General features: G+C 46.8%; 1 protein-coding gene across 3 annotated transcripts in view; it reads left to right on the top strand.

Annotated features, from left to right (window-relative positions):
• The window catches only part of fnip1 (folliculin interacting protein 1), a 195,368-nt gene that overhangs the window by 56,206 nt on the left and 123,907 nt on the right, over positions 1-15,255 (top strand). The gene's annotated exons all lie outside the window — the stretch shown is intronic.

Raw genomic sequence — 15,255 nt, 5'->3', positions numbered from 1 at the left:
TGCATTAATTTTTGTTTTGATTTGAGCCCAGCGAACAATTGGAGGTCGCCCACCATCCATCTGTGATAAAGCCCAAAAGCGTATCACCATATCCCCCTTCCTCACAAAACGTTAAGATACTTTTACAGGCAACATTGAACATTAAACTTTATACATTCATTATATGTGGCTAGGAAAGTGAACGAGTTTTACTAAGGTGTCCATAAACATGCTGTGCCTGACAAGTGTCCGTTTCCTTTGCACAGATTGCGTTGTGCCTCCCTCTTCAGAGACTGGTTTACTTGCCGGGGCCTTGTTTCTCTTGCTCTTCGCTCTGTGCCTTGGGAAGGCCTGTGTCGTGTCCATGACTGCCATACTTGTGTTGTGATGTGTAGATGCTGGCGTTAGGACTGGGGTGGACACAGTATGAAGTCTTGCAACCCCAGGTTAACGTCCAACAGGTTGATTTGGAATCACTAGCTTTCGGAGTGTTGCTCCTTCATCAGGTGAGTCACCTGATGAAGAAGCGATGCTTCGAAAGCTAGTGATTCCAAATAAACCTGTTGGACTTTTGGTGTTGTAAGACTTCATACTTGTGTTACTAGTTGCTTTCTCTTTCGCTTCCTTGCATGATGCTGTTTGCTACCGTCAACTGTTTTCGTTGCTGGTTTGTTGGTGGGATGAGCTAGCTCTCCCAGTCTTCTCTTTTTTTTTCTCAACTTTGAGGACACGGTGATAGCTTTTTGAGTGTCTCGTGGTTTGTTTTTTTTCGTAGCAGCCTCTGGCATGGTGCTGGTTGTTGCTGTGTTAAGAGGCCTGCAGAGGTTTAGGTGTCGTGTCATCTTTGGGTGGTATGAGCACACCCACTTCTGTGCGCTCACCGACATGCTGAAATACCTTGGTTTCTGGTGCCTGCATGAAGGTTGGAATTGGGGTTGCCGGTTTCACCTCTTCTTGACTTGCTGGAGCATCGGTGACTTGCTCTTCATCATTGGAGATGTTGATGCTCTCTGGCTGAGCTGATCCAGGCACTGAGTCATCTTGATCAAACTCACAAATATGGGAATGGTCTGTGAAATTGTCATTAGCTGTTCCTTGGAGTCGGTCTGAGTTGTCTACTATTGCAATCTCCATGTCATTGTCATCCGCATCGTCATCTATGTCCTCCCATTGTCATCGGTGTCGTCGATGGCTTAGATGTGAATTACAGGAGCCGTTTCAAAATCTTGGAATGGGTCACCACGTACCTCCGCAGGTTTTTTCCAATATCGGGACGACTTCTTGCATTTCTGGCTCAATCAATGGCTGAACTTCTGTTGTATCAGCAGCTTCAATTTCTAAATGCGCCATCTCCAAATTCCTGCTCTCCACAGAATCCAGCGCGTTCTCGCCGTCCCCCGTGACCACCTCGTCATTGCTTGCAGACCGCCGGAGCCGTGCCTCTGGAGCCTCAGCTGTGCTGCTGGAAAAGAGATGTGCAAGCTCATGGTGTTCGGCATCCGTTTCACCTTTCATGCCATCACTTTCTGCATCATAGGTTAGGTGGATTGGCCATGATAAATTGCCCTTAGTGTACATAATTGCCCTTAATGTTGGGTGGGGTTACTGGGTTATGGGGATAGGGTGGAGGTGTTGACCTTGGGTAGGGTGCTCTTTCCAAGAGCCGGTGCAGACTTGATGGGCCGAATGGCCTCCTTCTGCACTGTAACTTCTATGATAATCTAGTCAACAACTTTGAATAGATATTCGTAGTAATCGTCCTTGGATTCAGCATCATTTGCAATGATTCCACCTGATAAATATAACATCTCATACGGAATTGTTTGTTCACGAAATAGAATGGCAAGTTCAAAATCAGCCGTTTGTTTGGCCAGCGAAGCTTGGCTTAAAATCCCACCCGTGGAGCTTCAGAAGGACTGAAGAAATTGAAGGTCGATTCATTTGGTACAGTTCTTGCCTCTGTTCCTGGAGTGCTCCAACCTCTACTTTGGTTTCGTTTGGACTGTTCTCAATGTTACATTTTTTCCTTCCCTACAGTTGACTGTGCAGCTGATGATTTGTGGTTCAGCAAAGAACAATTTAAGCAGCTGTGAGTCCAACTCATACACTTTAGTGATCACCTTATTTGTGAAATACCCTTTAGGTCCGAATGTAAACTCCAGAGTGAAGCTCCACAGCTTCCCATGCCCTGTCTATTTAACACTCATCTCGCAGATGCTTCAATATGGGTTCATCATGATCTCGTGTCATGCCATTGAGCCCTTGCACATTCTTCAGGGGTGTCAACCAGAATTGCAGAATGCTCAACAGAAGTTCCATCCCCTTGTCTGATTTCTCGTCCTCCACTAGTATTTATTCTAAATCCTCATACACCGTGCACACTAATGCCTTGCAGGGATCCACTGTGCTGAGGTGACCAGCCATCATCTAGGTTGTACAGCCGCTAGACTAGATTCAGGGACTCGCATGATTTTATCCCAAGTACGGAGTCCACATTCATGTCTACAATGTGAAAGAGTATTGTGTGCTTCATGCCTGCCACTGAGAGCACTAGTTTGCAAACATCAATGGTCTCCAGAGTTCTCATTCCGAAGTTTATCATTAGCCCTGGCCGATCAGCAAAGTGCCTCCGCATGTTTAGCTTTTGTAAAGTATGTCGACTCGAGGTTGGTCTTAGCTTTAGGGTCAAAGTCACAACGTATGAAAGCATCATTCAGCATCACCATCACTTTCAATACGGACGTAAAGGTTTTCAGAGCATTCTTATTATGTTCATTCTTTCTTAAGATTTTGTTTTCATCTTTATTTTTCAGACTCTTCTGGTTTCTCGCCATAATTAGATCAATGAAAAACTGTTCTTCAGTGTTTATTTCATCAACTGCATGCACCACTCCTGCATGGTCCATGGTACAATGCGCAAAACATTATTTTGAAAAGTGCCCAACACAGCCACACCTGGAATAAACTTTTCCAAAGGCCGGGCATTGCCGTGGGGCATGTCAAATGCCACACTTTTGCCATGTTGCTGGTTTAAAGTGGCCACCTGCACGGAGACCACGTTTCTTCGTTGGCTTTTTCTTCCACGTTGGCGCAAAACACTTTTGAACAGCGGGCACCTATTCTTCGTGCAGCTATCTCGCTCACCTGGCAAATCTTCACTGCCTTTTCCAGCACCAAATCTTTCTCCCGCAATAATATCGCCTGAAGCTTATCATCAGCTATCCCAAAAGACAATTTTGTCGCCGATTCACAAAGATTTCAGATTACTGAAGTTGCATGACTGGGCCTTCAGCCTCAAGTCCGTGACAAAACTGTCAAATGATTCACTAGGTCTCTGGGTATGCATACGGAACATATAGCGCTCAAACGTTTCATTCTTCTTCGGGGAATAATGCTTATCGAAGTGCTTCATCACTTCATCAAAGTTCTTGTGATCTTCCTCATTATTCTTTTTTAAATGTATTTTATTACAAACATGTATCAAAGCAGGTTACAGCCAATAAACACCCCGGGAAACATACTTCCCAACAATCAACTATACAGTCTGTACAGATTTTTCCCCTTTTACACCCTCTTTCCCCCCCCCCGCGCGATGAACAACTCCTCAAACACGGTCACAAACATTCCTCACCGTTTCTCAAACTCCCCTGCTGAGCCCCTTAACTCATACTTTTATCTTCTCCAACCACAGGAAGTCGTACAGGACACCCAACCATGGCGCTACCCCTGGTGGCGATGACGACCGCCACTCCAGCAAATTCGCCGCCGTCCAATCAGAGAGGCGCAGGCCACGACATCGGCCTTCCTACTCTCCATGAGCTCCAGCTTCTCTGAAACCCCAAATATCGTCACCAAAGGGTTCGGGTCCACCTCCTCCTCCTCTACCCTGGCTAAAACAGCGAACACTCCTACCCAGCATCTTCCCAATTTTTCACAGCCCAAACCTGCACGTGATTCGTTGGTCCCTGATCTTCCTCAATATCAAACACAAATAAGTTATACAGTTTGAGCGCTGGTGGAACTGCCACTGTTCGCAGCACTGAGATTCACATTTCATCAGGCTGGGCCTGTAGGCCCAGGGCTGAAACATTAAAGTTGGAACTGCTGTTTGAACAGCTTCCAATTCTCACCTATGTTACCGGACATCTGAAGCTGGTGGGGGGCCCTCAGTCCATCCATCTCGAACTTCAGCATTTCCTTGTGTGTTGGATCGTCTCAGGCTGCAGTTCACCAGACCGGTCTTCGAGCCAAATGGCAAACGTTATCACTGCCATCGCTATCTTTAAATCTGCACTCGTGGTACCATGTTGTGTTTGGCCCTTTATACCTTACCAAGAAATCTGCCAAACACTTTGACTTGTCCAAATCAGAATCTTTTATTGAGTCTCGTGTGGTAAGATACAATGTGTTACAGAGCAAGTTTTCATGGAGTTCGCTTATTACTCCTCTGGAATCTGCACCTAGCACCATTCACCGGAATGTCTGATTACCCTCTCAGTCTTCTTCTGAAGATGACAAGATGTGTCTCCCTTTTATATGGGAGCCACTAGTCACATGACCTTGGTCTAGAGACTGCATGGTGTGTCTGCACCGCCACCTGCTGGTTGGAGGTCGCCCACCATCCATCCATGATATAGCCCATAAGCATATCACCACAAACTACACCCAGCTCCACCTCACCAGCACCTCTTGCAAAGACTCTGCTGTTGCTAAATTATCAGTCTGCTTGCCTGATATCCAGTACTGGATGAGCAGAAATTTCCTTTAATAAAAGATGCGGATGACTGAAGCCATTGACTTTAATCCCCTCTCCAACTCCTGACCCTATCTGAGTCTGAACCAAACTGTTTGCAACTTTGATAACATATTTGACCCCACAATAAACTTCCAACCTCGTATCCAACCAAAGCTAAGACAGTCTGTTTATACCTCCCCAACTTTACATGACTTTGCCCCTGCCTCGGCTCATCTGTTGCTAAAACCCGCATTCGTGCCTTTGTTACCTCCAGATTTGATTTCCAATGCACTCCTATATGGCCTCCCATGTTCTACGAGGCTAATTCCAAAGCTCCGCTGCCTCTCTCCTCCCCGCAGTGCTTTCAAAGTCATTCCCCCGACATTACCCATTTTAACATTTGAAAATTGAAGTCACCCCATATGCCAACAAAAATGAGACAGAAATAAAGTAGTATAATGACATTGAATAAATTATTGAAGTTTGTATATTGTAGACCCTTATATAATATCAACATATGACTATGAAAATCAGTGATGAAAGTTCTGCACCCTCCAGTCTAGAGAAGTAAAGCTTTTGGTTTGTTTAATAAAATCCAACTTGATAATGGTTCTTCATTTTCTACAGTTCTTGTTTTTAAATAATGTTGACTTGTATATAGACATTGCCTTGTACTGGATTGCAGTTTTACAGATTGCAGAAATATCAGGGGACTAGGTGCTGTTGGGTTAATTTTTCTCTTAGTTGATGAGTTATTTACTACTAATGATCTAAACTCATACATGAACCATCAGTTGGGCAAGGTACCAGAGATGGTGATAATCCAGCATAAGTGTTGTCTGTATACTCGTCAATATTCTTTTATTTTTAAAAATCAAGAACTGTGAAAATCAGGAACACTCATCAGTTTGGATTCAATCACAGAACTGTTGCAATGTAGAAGGAGGCCATTTGGCTCATCTTTTCTGCACCGTGCACCGGTCTCCAAATGAGCTGTATGTCATTTTCCTGCCTGTTCCCTGTACCCCTGTACATTATTTCTATTCAAGTAATCATCTAATGCTCTCTGGAATGCCTTGACTGAACCTGCCTCCACCACACTTCCAGGAAATGCATTCCAGACCTGAACCACCAGCAGGGGGGGGAAAAAGGTTTCTCACACCCCATCCCATTTTCTTCTTTTGCTTCTCATTTTAAATCGCTGCCTCTCGTTCTTGGTCTTTTTATGAGCAGGAACAGTTTCTCCCTATCTACTCTGTCCATCCCCACATGAGTTTGAACATTTTTATCAATCTCCTCTTAGCCGCCTTCTGTCCAAGGAGAACAGTCCCACCTTTTCAATCTATCCTCATAACTGAAGTTTCTAATCGCTGAAACCATTCTTGTGAACCTCTTCTACACTCTGTCCCTTGTATTCGCATCCTTCCCATAGTATGGTGCCCAGAACTGTACAATATCTTCCAGCTGAGGTTCAGCATAACCTCCTTGTTTTTGTACTCTATGGCCCTATTAATAAAATTCAGGATGCTATCAGCTTTATTATCTGCTCTCTCCCCCCTATCCTGCTAGGTTCAATGATCTGTGCACATTTACACACAGGTCCTTCTGCACCTGAACCCGCTTAAGAATTTTACCCTTTATTTTATATTGTCTGCCCATGTTCTTCCTACCAAAATGCATCACCTCACACTTCTCCAAATTGAACTTCATCTGCCACCTATCTACATACGCCACCAACTTGACTATGTTCTTTTGAAGTTTACACTCTCCGCACAGATAACAATGCTTTGAAGTTTCACATCATCTACAGACTTTGAAATTGTCCCCTGAACATCCAGTTCTTGATCATTAATTTTATTTTAAGTAATCATTTTATTGAGGTATTTTTGGTATAAGAACAGCAACAAAATAGACAATATACATGAAACCATAAACATAGTGCAAAAACCGTTGACCTTTCGTACAGGTCCCACCCTTATTACCCCCCTACTCTAACGCCTAAACTACCCCCCCCCCCACGTATGCTGTTAATTAATTTTCCGCAAGGAAGTCGACGAACGGTTGCCACCTCCGGGTGAACCCTGATAGCAAACCTCTCAAGGCGAACATAATTTTCTCCATACAGAGAAAGCTAGCCATGTCTGATGGCCAGTCTCCGACTTCGGGGGCTTTGAGTCCCTCCATGCCAATAGTATTCGTCTCCGGGCAACCAGGGAAGCAAAGCCCAAAACATCTGCCCTTCTCTCCTCCTGGATTCCCGGGTCTTCCGACACCCCAGAAATCGCCACCTCGGGACTCAGCGCCCCCCTTGTTTTCAAAACCTTGGACATGACGTCCGCAAACCCCTGCCAAAATCCCCTAAGCTTTGGACATGTCCAAAACATGTGGACATGGTTCGCTGGTCCTCCTGCGCATTTTGTGCACCTGTCTTCCACCCCAAAGAATCTGCTCATCCGGGCCACTGTCATGTGAGCCCGGTGCACAACCTTAAACTGTATTAGGCTGAGCCTGGCACATGTTGCGGACGCGTTGACTCTACTCAACGCGTCTGCCCATAAACCATCCTCTATCTCACCTCCCAGCTCCTCCTCCCACTTACGCTTGAGTTCCTCGGTCTGCGTCTCCTCTGACCCCATAAGCTCCTTATAGATGTCCAAGACGCTCCCCTCCCCTACCCACCCTCTGGAAATAACCCTATCCTGAATCCCCCTCAGCGGTAGGAGCGGGAAGGTCGCCACCTGTTTACGAAGGAAGTCCCGCACCTGCAGATACCTGAATTTGTTTCCCCTCACCAACCCAAACTTTTCCTCCAACGTCCTCATACTCTGAAAGCTCCCCTCTATGAACACATCCCCCATCCTCTCAATCCCCGCACTCCTCCATACCCTGAACCCCCCATCCATACTCCCCGGGGCAAACCGATGGTTATCACAAATTGGGGCCCAGGCCGATGCTCCCACATGCCGCCTCCACTGGCCCCAAACTCTCAGGGCCGTCACCACTGCTGGACTGCTCTGCCGGTGGGAGCGGCAGAGGCGCAGTTACCAACACCCCCAGACTGGTGCTCTTACATGAAGCCGCCTCCATACGCACCCACGCCGACCCCTCCCCCACCACCCACTTCCTGATCATGGCTATGTTAGCCGCTCAGTAATAGTTGCTAAAATCTGGCAGCGCCAGCCTGCCCTCTCCCCGACTCCGCTCAAGCATTACCTTCCTTACTCGCGGGGTCCTGCCCGCCCAGATGAAGCCCGTGATCACCCTGTTGACCCGCTTAAAAAAGGACTGCGGAATAAAAATGGGGAGACATTGAAATACAAATAGGAACTGGCCAGCGACAACGGGAGTGCGTCCCATCTCCGGAAATCGTCCTTCATTTGGTCCACTAGTCGGGCCAGATTCAATTTATGCAGCCGGTCCAATTCCCGCGCCACTTGGATGCCCAGGTACCTAAAACTACCCCCTACTGATCTAAACAAAAGCTCTCCCAGTCCCCTCTCCTGAACCACAAACATCTCACTCTTTTCCATGTTTAGCTTATACCCCGAAAACCGGCCGAATTCCCCTAAAATCTTCATGATTTCCTCCATCCCCGCTACTGGGTCCGAAACGTACAGAAGCAGATCATCCGCATAGAGCAAAACCCTGTGCTCCACCCCGGACCAGCCCCTTGAAGCTCTGAGCGATTGCCAATGGCTCTATAGCCAGCGTAAACAACAGTGGGGCGAGGGGGCATCCTTGTCTCGTCCCCCCGTGCAGTCTAAAATAGTCCGAAGTTGTCCTGTTCGTCCGCACACTTGCCACAGGAGCCTGATACAATAACCTGACCCAGTCAATAAAGCCCCGCCTGAATCCGAACCGTTCCAGTACCTCCCACAGATAATCCCATTTTACCCGATCAAAAGCCTTTTCTGCATCCATTGCGACCACTACTACCTCAACCTCCCTACCTTCTGAGGGCATCTTGATCACATTTAACAGCCTTCTTACATTGGCCACCAACTGCCTACCCTTAACAAACCCCGTCTGGTTCTCCCCAATAACGTCCGGAATATAGTCCTCAATCCTGGAGGACAAGATTTTGGCCAGCAACTTGGCATCAGCAGGGTTATCGGCCTGTAGGACCCACACAGCTCCGGGTTAAGAATCAGCGAAATCATCGCCTGTGACATCGTCGGGGGCAGCACCCCTCTTTCCCTTGCCTCATTGAACATCCTCAACAACACTGGCCCCGTGAACGTTTTTAAAAACTCCACTGGGTACCCGTCCGGACCTGGGGCCTTACCTGCCTACATGGCCTTCAAGCCCTCCACTATCTCTTCCAGCCCAATTGGAACCCCCAGCCCTTCTAACCGCTCTCCGTCCACCGTTGGGAAATTCAGCCCCTCCAAGAAGCACCTCATCCCCTCCGGCCCCATAGGGGGTTCCGACCTGTACGCCTGCTGTAAAAATCTCTAAATGCCTTATTCACCCCTACTGAATCACCAACCAGGTTCCTTTCACCGTCCTTTACTTTCCCTATTTTCCTCACGTCCTCCCTCTTCCTAAGCTGCATTCTGCTGGCCTTCTCCCCATGTTCATAAATCGCCCCCCTCGCCTTCCTCAGCTGCTCCACCGCCCTCCCTGTGGTCAGCAAGCTAAACTCCGCCTGCAGCCTCCGCCGTTCCCTCAGGAGCCCTGCCTCTGGGGTCTCCGCATACCTCCTATCGATCTGTAATATCTCCTTTACCAGTCGGTCCGTCTCTGTCCTGTCAACCTTCTCCCTATGAGCCCGGATCGAGATCAGCTCCCCCCTTACCTCTGCCTTCAGTGCTTCCCAAACCACCGCTGCCAAAGTTTCCCCCATGTCATTGACCTGCAGGTAGCTCTGAATGCATTTCCTCAGCCGCTCGCACACCCCTTCATCCGCCAAAAGTCCCACATCCAACCTCCAGTGCGGGCGCTGGTTACTGTCTTTACTAACCTGCAGGTCAACCCAGTGCGGAGCATGGTCTGAGATTGTGATCGCCGAGTATCCCGTGTCCACTACCCCAGTCAGAAAGGCCCTGCTCAAAATAAAGAAATCAATCTGGGAGTACACTTTATGCACGTGTGAGTAGAAGGAGAACTCCTTCGCCCTCGGCTGCCCAAACCTCCATGGATCCCCCCCATCAGCTCCATGAACCCTCTTAGTTCCTTTGCCATTGCTGGCACCCTGCCCGTTTTAGAGCTTGACCGGTCTACGCCCGGATCCATAACTGTATTAAAGTCCCCTCCCATGACTAACCTGTGCAAATCCAGGTACGGTATCTTCCCCAGCATCCTCTTTATAAACTCCACATCATCCCAATTTGGCGCATATACATTCACTCATACCACCTGCACACCCTCCAGTTTCCCACTGACCATAAGGTACTGACCTCCCACACCCAAGACAATTCTACCCGCCTCAAACACCACCCGCTTATTGATCAGGATCGCGACCCCTCTAATCTTTGAATCTAGTCCCGAATGAAACACCTGGCAAACCCAGCCTTAGTTCAGTCTAACCTGGTCCGTTACCTTAAGGTGCGTCTCCTGCAACATTACCACATCCGCCTTCAATCCCCTAAGATGCGCAAACACACGTGCCCTTTTGACCGGCCCATTTAACCCTCGAACATTCCAGGTGATCAGCCAAGTTGGGGGGCTCATTGCCCCCCCCCCCCACCGATCATTCATCCCCTTTTTATAGGTCCGTCACCAGCCCATGATTCACGCCTCCACCGGTTCATCCCCAGGCAGCCCCCGACCTCCTCTCTGTCCCTCAGCCCAAGTCCCTCCCTCGCCAGCAGAAAATTCAACCCCCCCCCTAGCAACAACACCCTGTAACCCAATCCCTTTCCTAAACCAAACATATGCACACCCCCCTCTGCGCTTCCGAGAGCTAGCTCACTCAGCTAGCTTGGTGGCCCCCATCCCCAGCGCCAGATAGTCTCCCACCCATTGTTTCCCCCCCCCCCCCCGCTCAGGCAGGCAAACCAACTCCAGAATCAAACAATCCCCACAGAATTGCCCAACCGACAAACACCAAGATCAAAACTAACACACCTCCATTCCCCAACAGTGCAAATGAAAACCTAAATTCACTCAGCTCTACACTTTTTACAAAAACAGAGAAAACAGAAACACTAACATTGCAGCCAAGTTCAAAAGTTCTCAGTCCTTCGTCAGCCCTTTCTTTCTTGCAAAGTCCAACGCGTCCTCAGGCGACTCAAAGTAAAAGTGCTGATCCTCATGCGTGACCCAGAGACTGACTGGGTATAGCAGTCCAAACTTCACCTTTTTCTTGAAAAGGATCGCCCGGTTCTGATTGAAGCCTGCTCGTCTCCTGGCCACCTCCCCACTCGGGTCTTGGTAAACCCACAGGATGCTATTGTCCCACTTATATCTCCGTGTCTGCTTGGCCCACTGCAGAATACGCTCCTTATCCGAGAACCTGTGGAATTTCACCACGATAGCCCTCGGGGCGGGGGGGGGTCTCCCATTCATGGTTCCTTCGCAGGTGCCCAGTGAGCCCTATCCACCTCCAAGGGCAGGGAGAATGCCCCATCCCCCAGCAGCCTCTCAAACATGCCTGCGACATATGCCCCAGCATCCGTTCCTTCAGACCTCTATGGGAGCCTGACAATTCTTAGGTTCTGCTGGCGGGACCTATTCTCTAGGTCCTCCACCTTCTCCAGAAGCTTCTTTTGCTGGTCCCTCAGCTTCCCACCTCCAGCTCCACCGCAGTCTGATGCTCCTCCTGCTCAGCCAGCATCTTCTCCACCTTCTGGATCGCCCGATCCTGGGCGTCCGACCTGAGCTCCAACCGCTGAATTGACACTTTTATCAGGTCCAAGCAGTCCCGTTTCTGCATAGCAAAGCCCTCCTGGATGAGTTGCATCAGCTGCTCCGTAGACTGCTGGGTCGACAAGCCAGAGGTTCGTCCCTCCGCCATGCTGTCCCCTGTTGCAACTACAGCCCAAGTCTTCTCTGTCTTCTTGTTTCTGCTCTTCCGAACACTTCTAGTCCTTTTCTCCATGCACCGAAATGGGAATTCAGTAGAGAATTGCCACTAACATCCGTTCTACAATTCAAGTCCGAGAGAAAATCGGGGGAAAACGTCCAAAAGTACGACCAGAGCGGGAGCCACCAAATGTGCGACTTACTCCTTCATAGCCGCCAACGGAAGTGCCCAGTTCTTGATCATTAATATGTATCAGTAAAAGCAAGAGTCACAATATTGACCCCGAGGGAGCTCCACTATGAACCTTCCTCCAGCCCAAAAATATACATCGACCATTACTCTGTTTCCTACTACTCGGCTAATTTTGTATCCACGTTGCTACTGCCCAATTTACTCCATGGGCTATAACTTTTGTCACAAGTCCGTTTGTGTGGCACTGTATTGAATGCTTTCTGACCCAAGTCCACCACATCAACATCCTTACTTTCATTGACCCTTTCTGTTACCTCTTCAAAACTGCAGCATGTTAGTTAACACAGTTTTCCCTTTAGAAATCCATGCTGGCCCTTAATCAACACACATTTTTCCATGTGACAACTAATTCTATTCGGAATAATTGTTTCTAGAAGCTTCCACGCCACTGAAGTTAAGCTGGCCACATCTGACACCAAGCCAAAAGCTTTCCTTCTCTGCTGTTAACCTAAAAAATTACTTTTAGATTGATTGAATGGAGAGTAGAGAGATTGATAGAAAAAGACCTTCAGGTTCCATATTGTAAAGTACCTCCTTCCAAATAACTGTGCTGCCAATTTCCTGTGAAGCTTTTTAAAAACCAGAAGTCATGGGACAGGATGCAAGGGAACAGCTAATCAGTGCACTGAAAGATAGTCACATTAGAAGAATAAATTCACTATTGTGACAATGTGAGTGGGCGAGAAATAAATGAGACTCTATTCCGGGCTTGGGTCACTGTCTGTGCAGGGTCTGCACGTTCTCCCCGAGTCCACGTGGGTTTCCTCCGGGTGCTCCGGTTTCCAACCACCAGTCCCAAAAGACTTAGGTAATTTGGACATTCTGAGTTCTTCCTCGGTGTACCCGAACAGGTGCCGGAGTGTGGCAATTAGATGATTTTCATAGCAACTTCATTGCTGTGTTAATGTAAGGCTACTTGTGACAATAATAATGCTTATTATTATTTTTTTCCCCCGCTTTAAGAGCTAACTTAAAGCCTACCTCTTTGATTAAACTTTTGGCCATTTGGCCAAATATCTTCTTATGTTGCTTGATGCCTAATTGTGCTCTGTAAGGCTCCTGTGATGCTTTGAAATGTTTTATTTAGTTAACGGTGCTATATTTTTAAAAAACATTTCTTTATTCTCCCTTTTACATTTTCTCCCAAATTTGCACCCACCAACAATAAACAATAATCAGTAACAAATATGTCAATCCCCATATCAATAACAACGATCCCCTCCTCCCACCAAACCCAAAACATTCGCCCACATGTTCACATAAACAAATGACAAAAAGGAATCCGGAATCGCCCATAGCCACCATTAACACCCATCACCCACCCCCCCCCCCCCCCCCCCCAAACTAATGTTCGATGTTATCCAGTTCTTGGAAGTGCATAATGAATAATGCTCATGAATTGGAGAACCCTTCTGTCCTTCCCCTCAGTTCAAACTTAACCTTCTCAAGAGTCAAGAATTCCAACAGATTTCTCCGCCCCCCCCCGGCAACGTTCACACACATCTTCCACTCCTTCAAAGAATCGGCTCATCCTCGCCCTCGTGAGGTGTGCTCTGTATACCACCTTCAGCTGTATCAGCCCCAACCTCGCGTGCGAGGTCGAGGCATTCACACTCCGGAGCACCTGACACCAGGACCCCTCCTCCATATCCCCTCCCAACTCTTCCTCCCACTTTGCTTTGATCCTTTCAAAGTAGTGCCTTCTCTTCCAAAATAGCTCCGTAAATCGCTGACACTATCCCCTTCTCCAGTCCCCCTGTTGTCAGCACCTCCTCCAGCAATCTCGAACCTACATATATCTAAACATTTCCCCCTGCTCCAGCCCATACTTTGCTTCCAGCTCCTTCAATCCTGCAAACCGACCCCTAAGAAACAAATCTTCAGTTCTTCCATTTCCGAAAATTTCCATCCCACCTCCCTGGCTCAAATCTGTGGTTCCCCCGAATCGGCATTTCCCTTGACCTTGTTAAAGGTGCTATATAAAGCCAAGTTGTTACGAATGACTTTTTAAAAAATCTATCTTAAATTACTATCTAATACATATAATACGTGGACCAAACCTGTGTTGCTTTTTCTTTAAAAAAAGCAGTTTCCAATAGATTGAGAGAAAGAGCTGCAAAGTTGTGCCTGCCTTGCATTAATCCTATTTGCAAAACTATTAGTGTTTTACTATTGGCGAATGTTGACAAAGCAGAAGTGATTTAAATTATCTGTTTCTTTCCTATCCCTGAAGAAACATGTTGAAAATTGAAGGGATTGCCCAAGCAACAGTGGTCGTCCATTTCACAGTAATGGTTATGAAAACGTTTTGGTAAAATCCATGAAGAGGTAGCAAAATCTCCCTCAGGGAATTGCGCATTGGAGGCTGAAAGAAGTAATTGAGCCTCAGCTTGTTGCTGAGGCTCAATTATTAGCTCTCCTGCTTCTGAGACATATGGTTGAGAGTTCAAGTCCCACTCCAGGTCTTGAGGCTCTGGTGTAGTACTCTGGAGTGAGGCAATCCAGAGGTGCTGTCTTTTGGATGTGGTGTTAAACCATAGCCCCTTTCTGCCCTTTCATGTAGATGTAAAATAACCAACTGCACCCCTTCAAAGTATTAAAAAAAAATATATATATATATTTTATTGAGGCATTTATATATTTATCCTTCAAAGAATAACAAGGGAGCTATCTTCAGTGTGCAGGGCAAAATACCCCTCAACCAACCTCTCAAAAAAGCAGATTGTCTGGTTAATATTCACAATGCTATTCTTGGAGCTTGTGTGTAAATTGGCTACCTGCATTTCCTACATTCCAGCAGTGCGTATTCTTCAAAAGTACTTCATTGGCTGTAAAGTGCTTTCTGGTGACCAATGGTCATGAAAAGCATTTTAGAAGAAAATGCTAAAATAACAGATTGACAGCTTTACACCTTTTTATAAGAGTAGTTCCCTTTCGAAAGGATCATTTGATTTTTTGCTAAATGTGTATTTTATTTTCTGGTAAATTGTATTTGGTCAAAAAAGCCAACCATGCAGCCGAAGTTCAATTGCATTTGCAATTTATGGAAAGAAAAGTTTGCTCTTTTTTTGTTTGTATTTACTGAATTGAAGTTTGTTGGACCGACCTATTTGACCAGAAAGTCTTTGAGCTTTACAACCTGATGCAGAAAGTGAGAAATGCATATATTGCCGAATATTCTGATTTAGAATTTGTTTTGCATGTCTGTATGTTACATAATGTTTATTTGTAAAGCAAGGATGAAAGTTTGATTTTTAAAAAATATATAGTGACCTCAATTTGCTGAAAACTAATCACTAATGAAGCCAATGCAATTATTTGA

Source organism: Scyliorhinus torazame, chromosome 7, assembly GCF_047496885.1.
Source record: "Scyliorhinus torazame isolate Kashiwa2021f chromosome 7, sScyTor2.1, whole genome shotgun sequence".
NCBI lineage: Eukaryota > Metazoa > Chordata > Chondrichthyes > Carcharhiniformes > Scyliorhinidae > Scyliorhinus > Scyliorhinus torazame.
The sequence above is the reverse complement of the archived record's forward strand: the minus strand, read 5'-3'. Positions and strand labels throughout refer to the sequence as shown.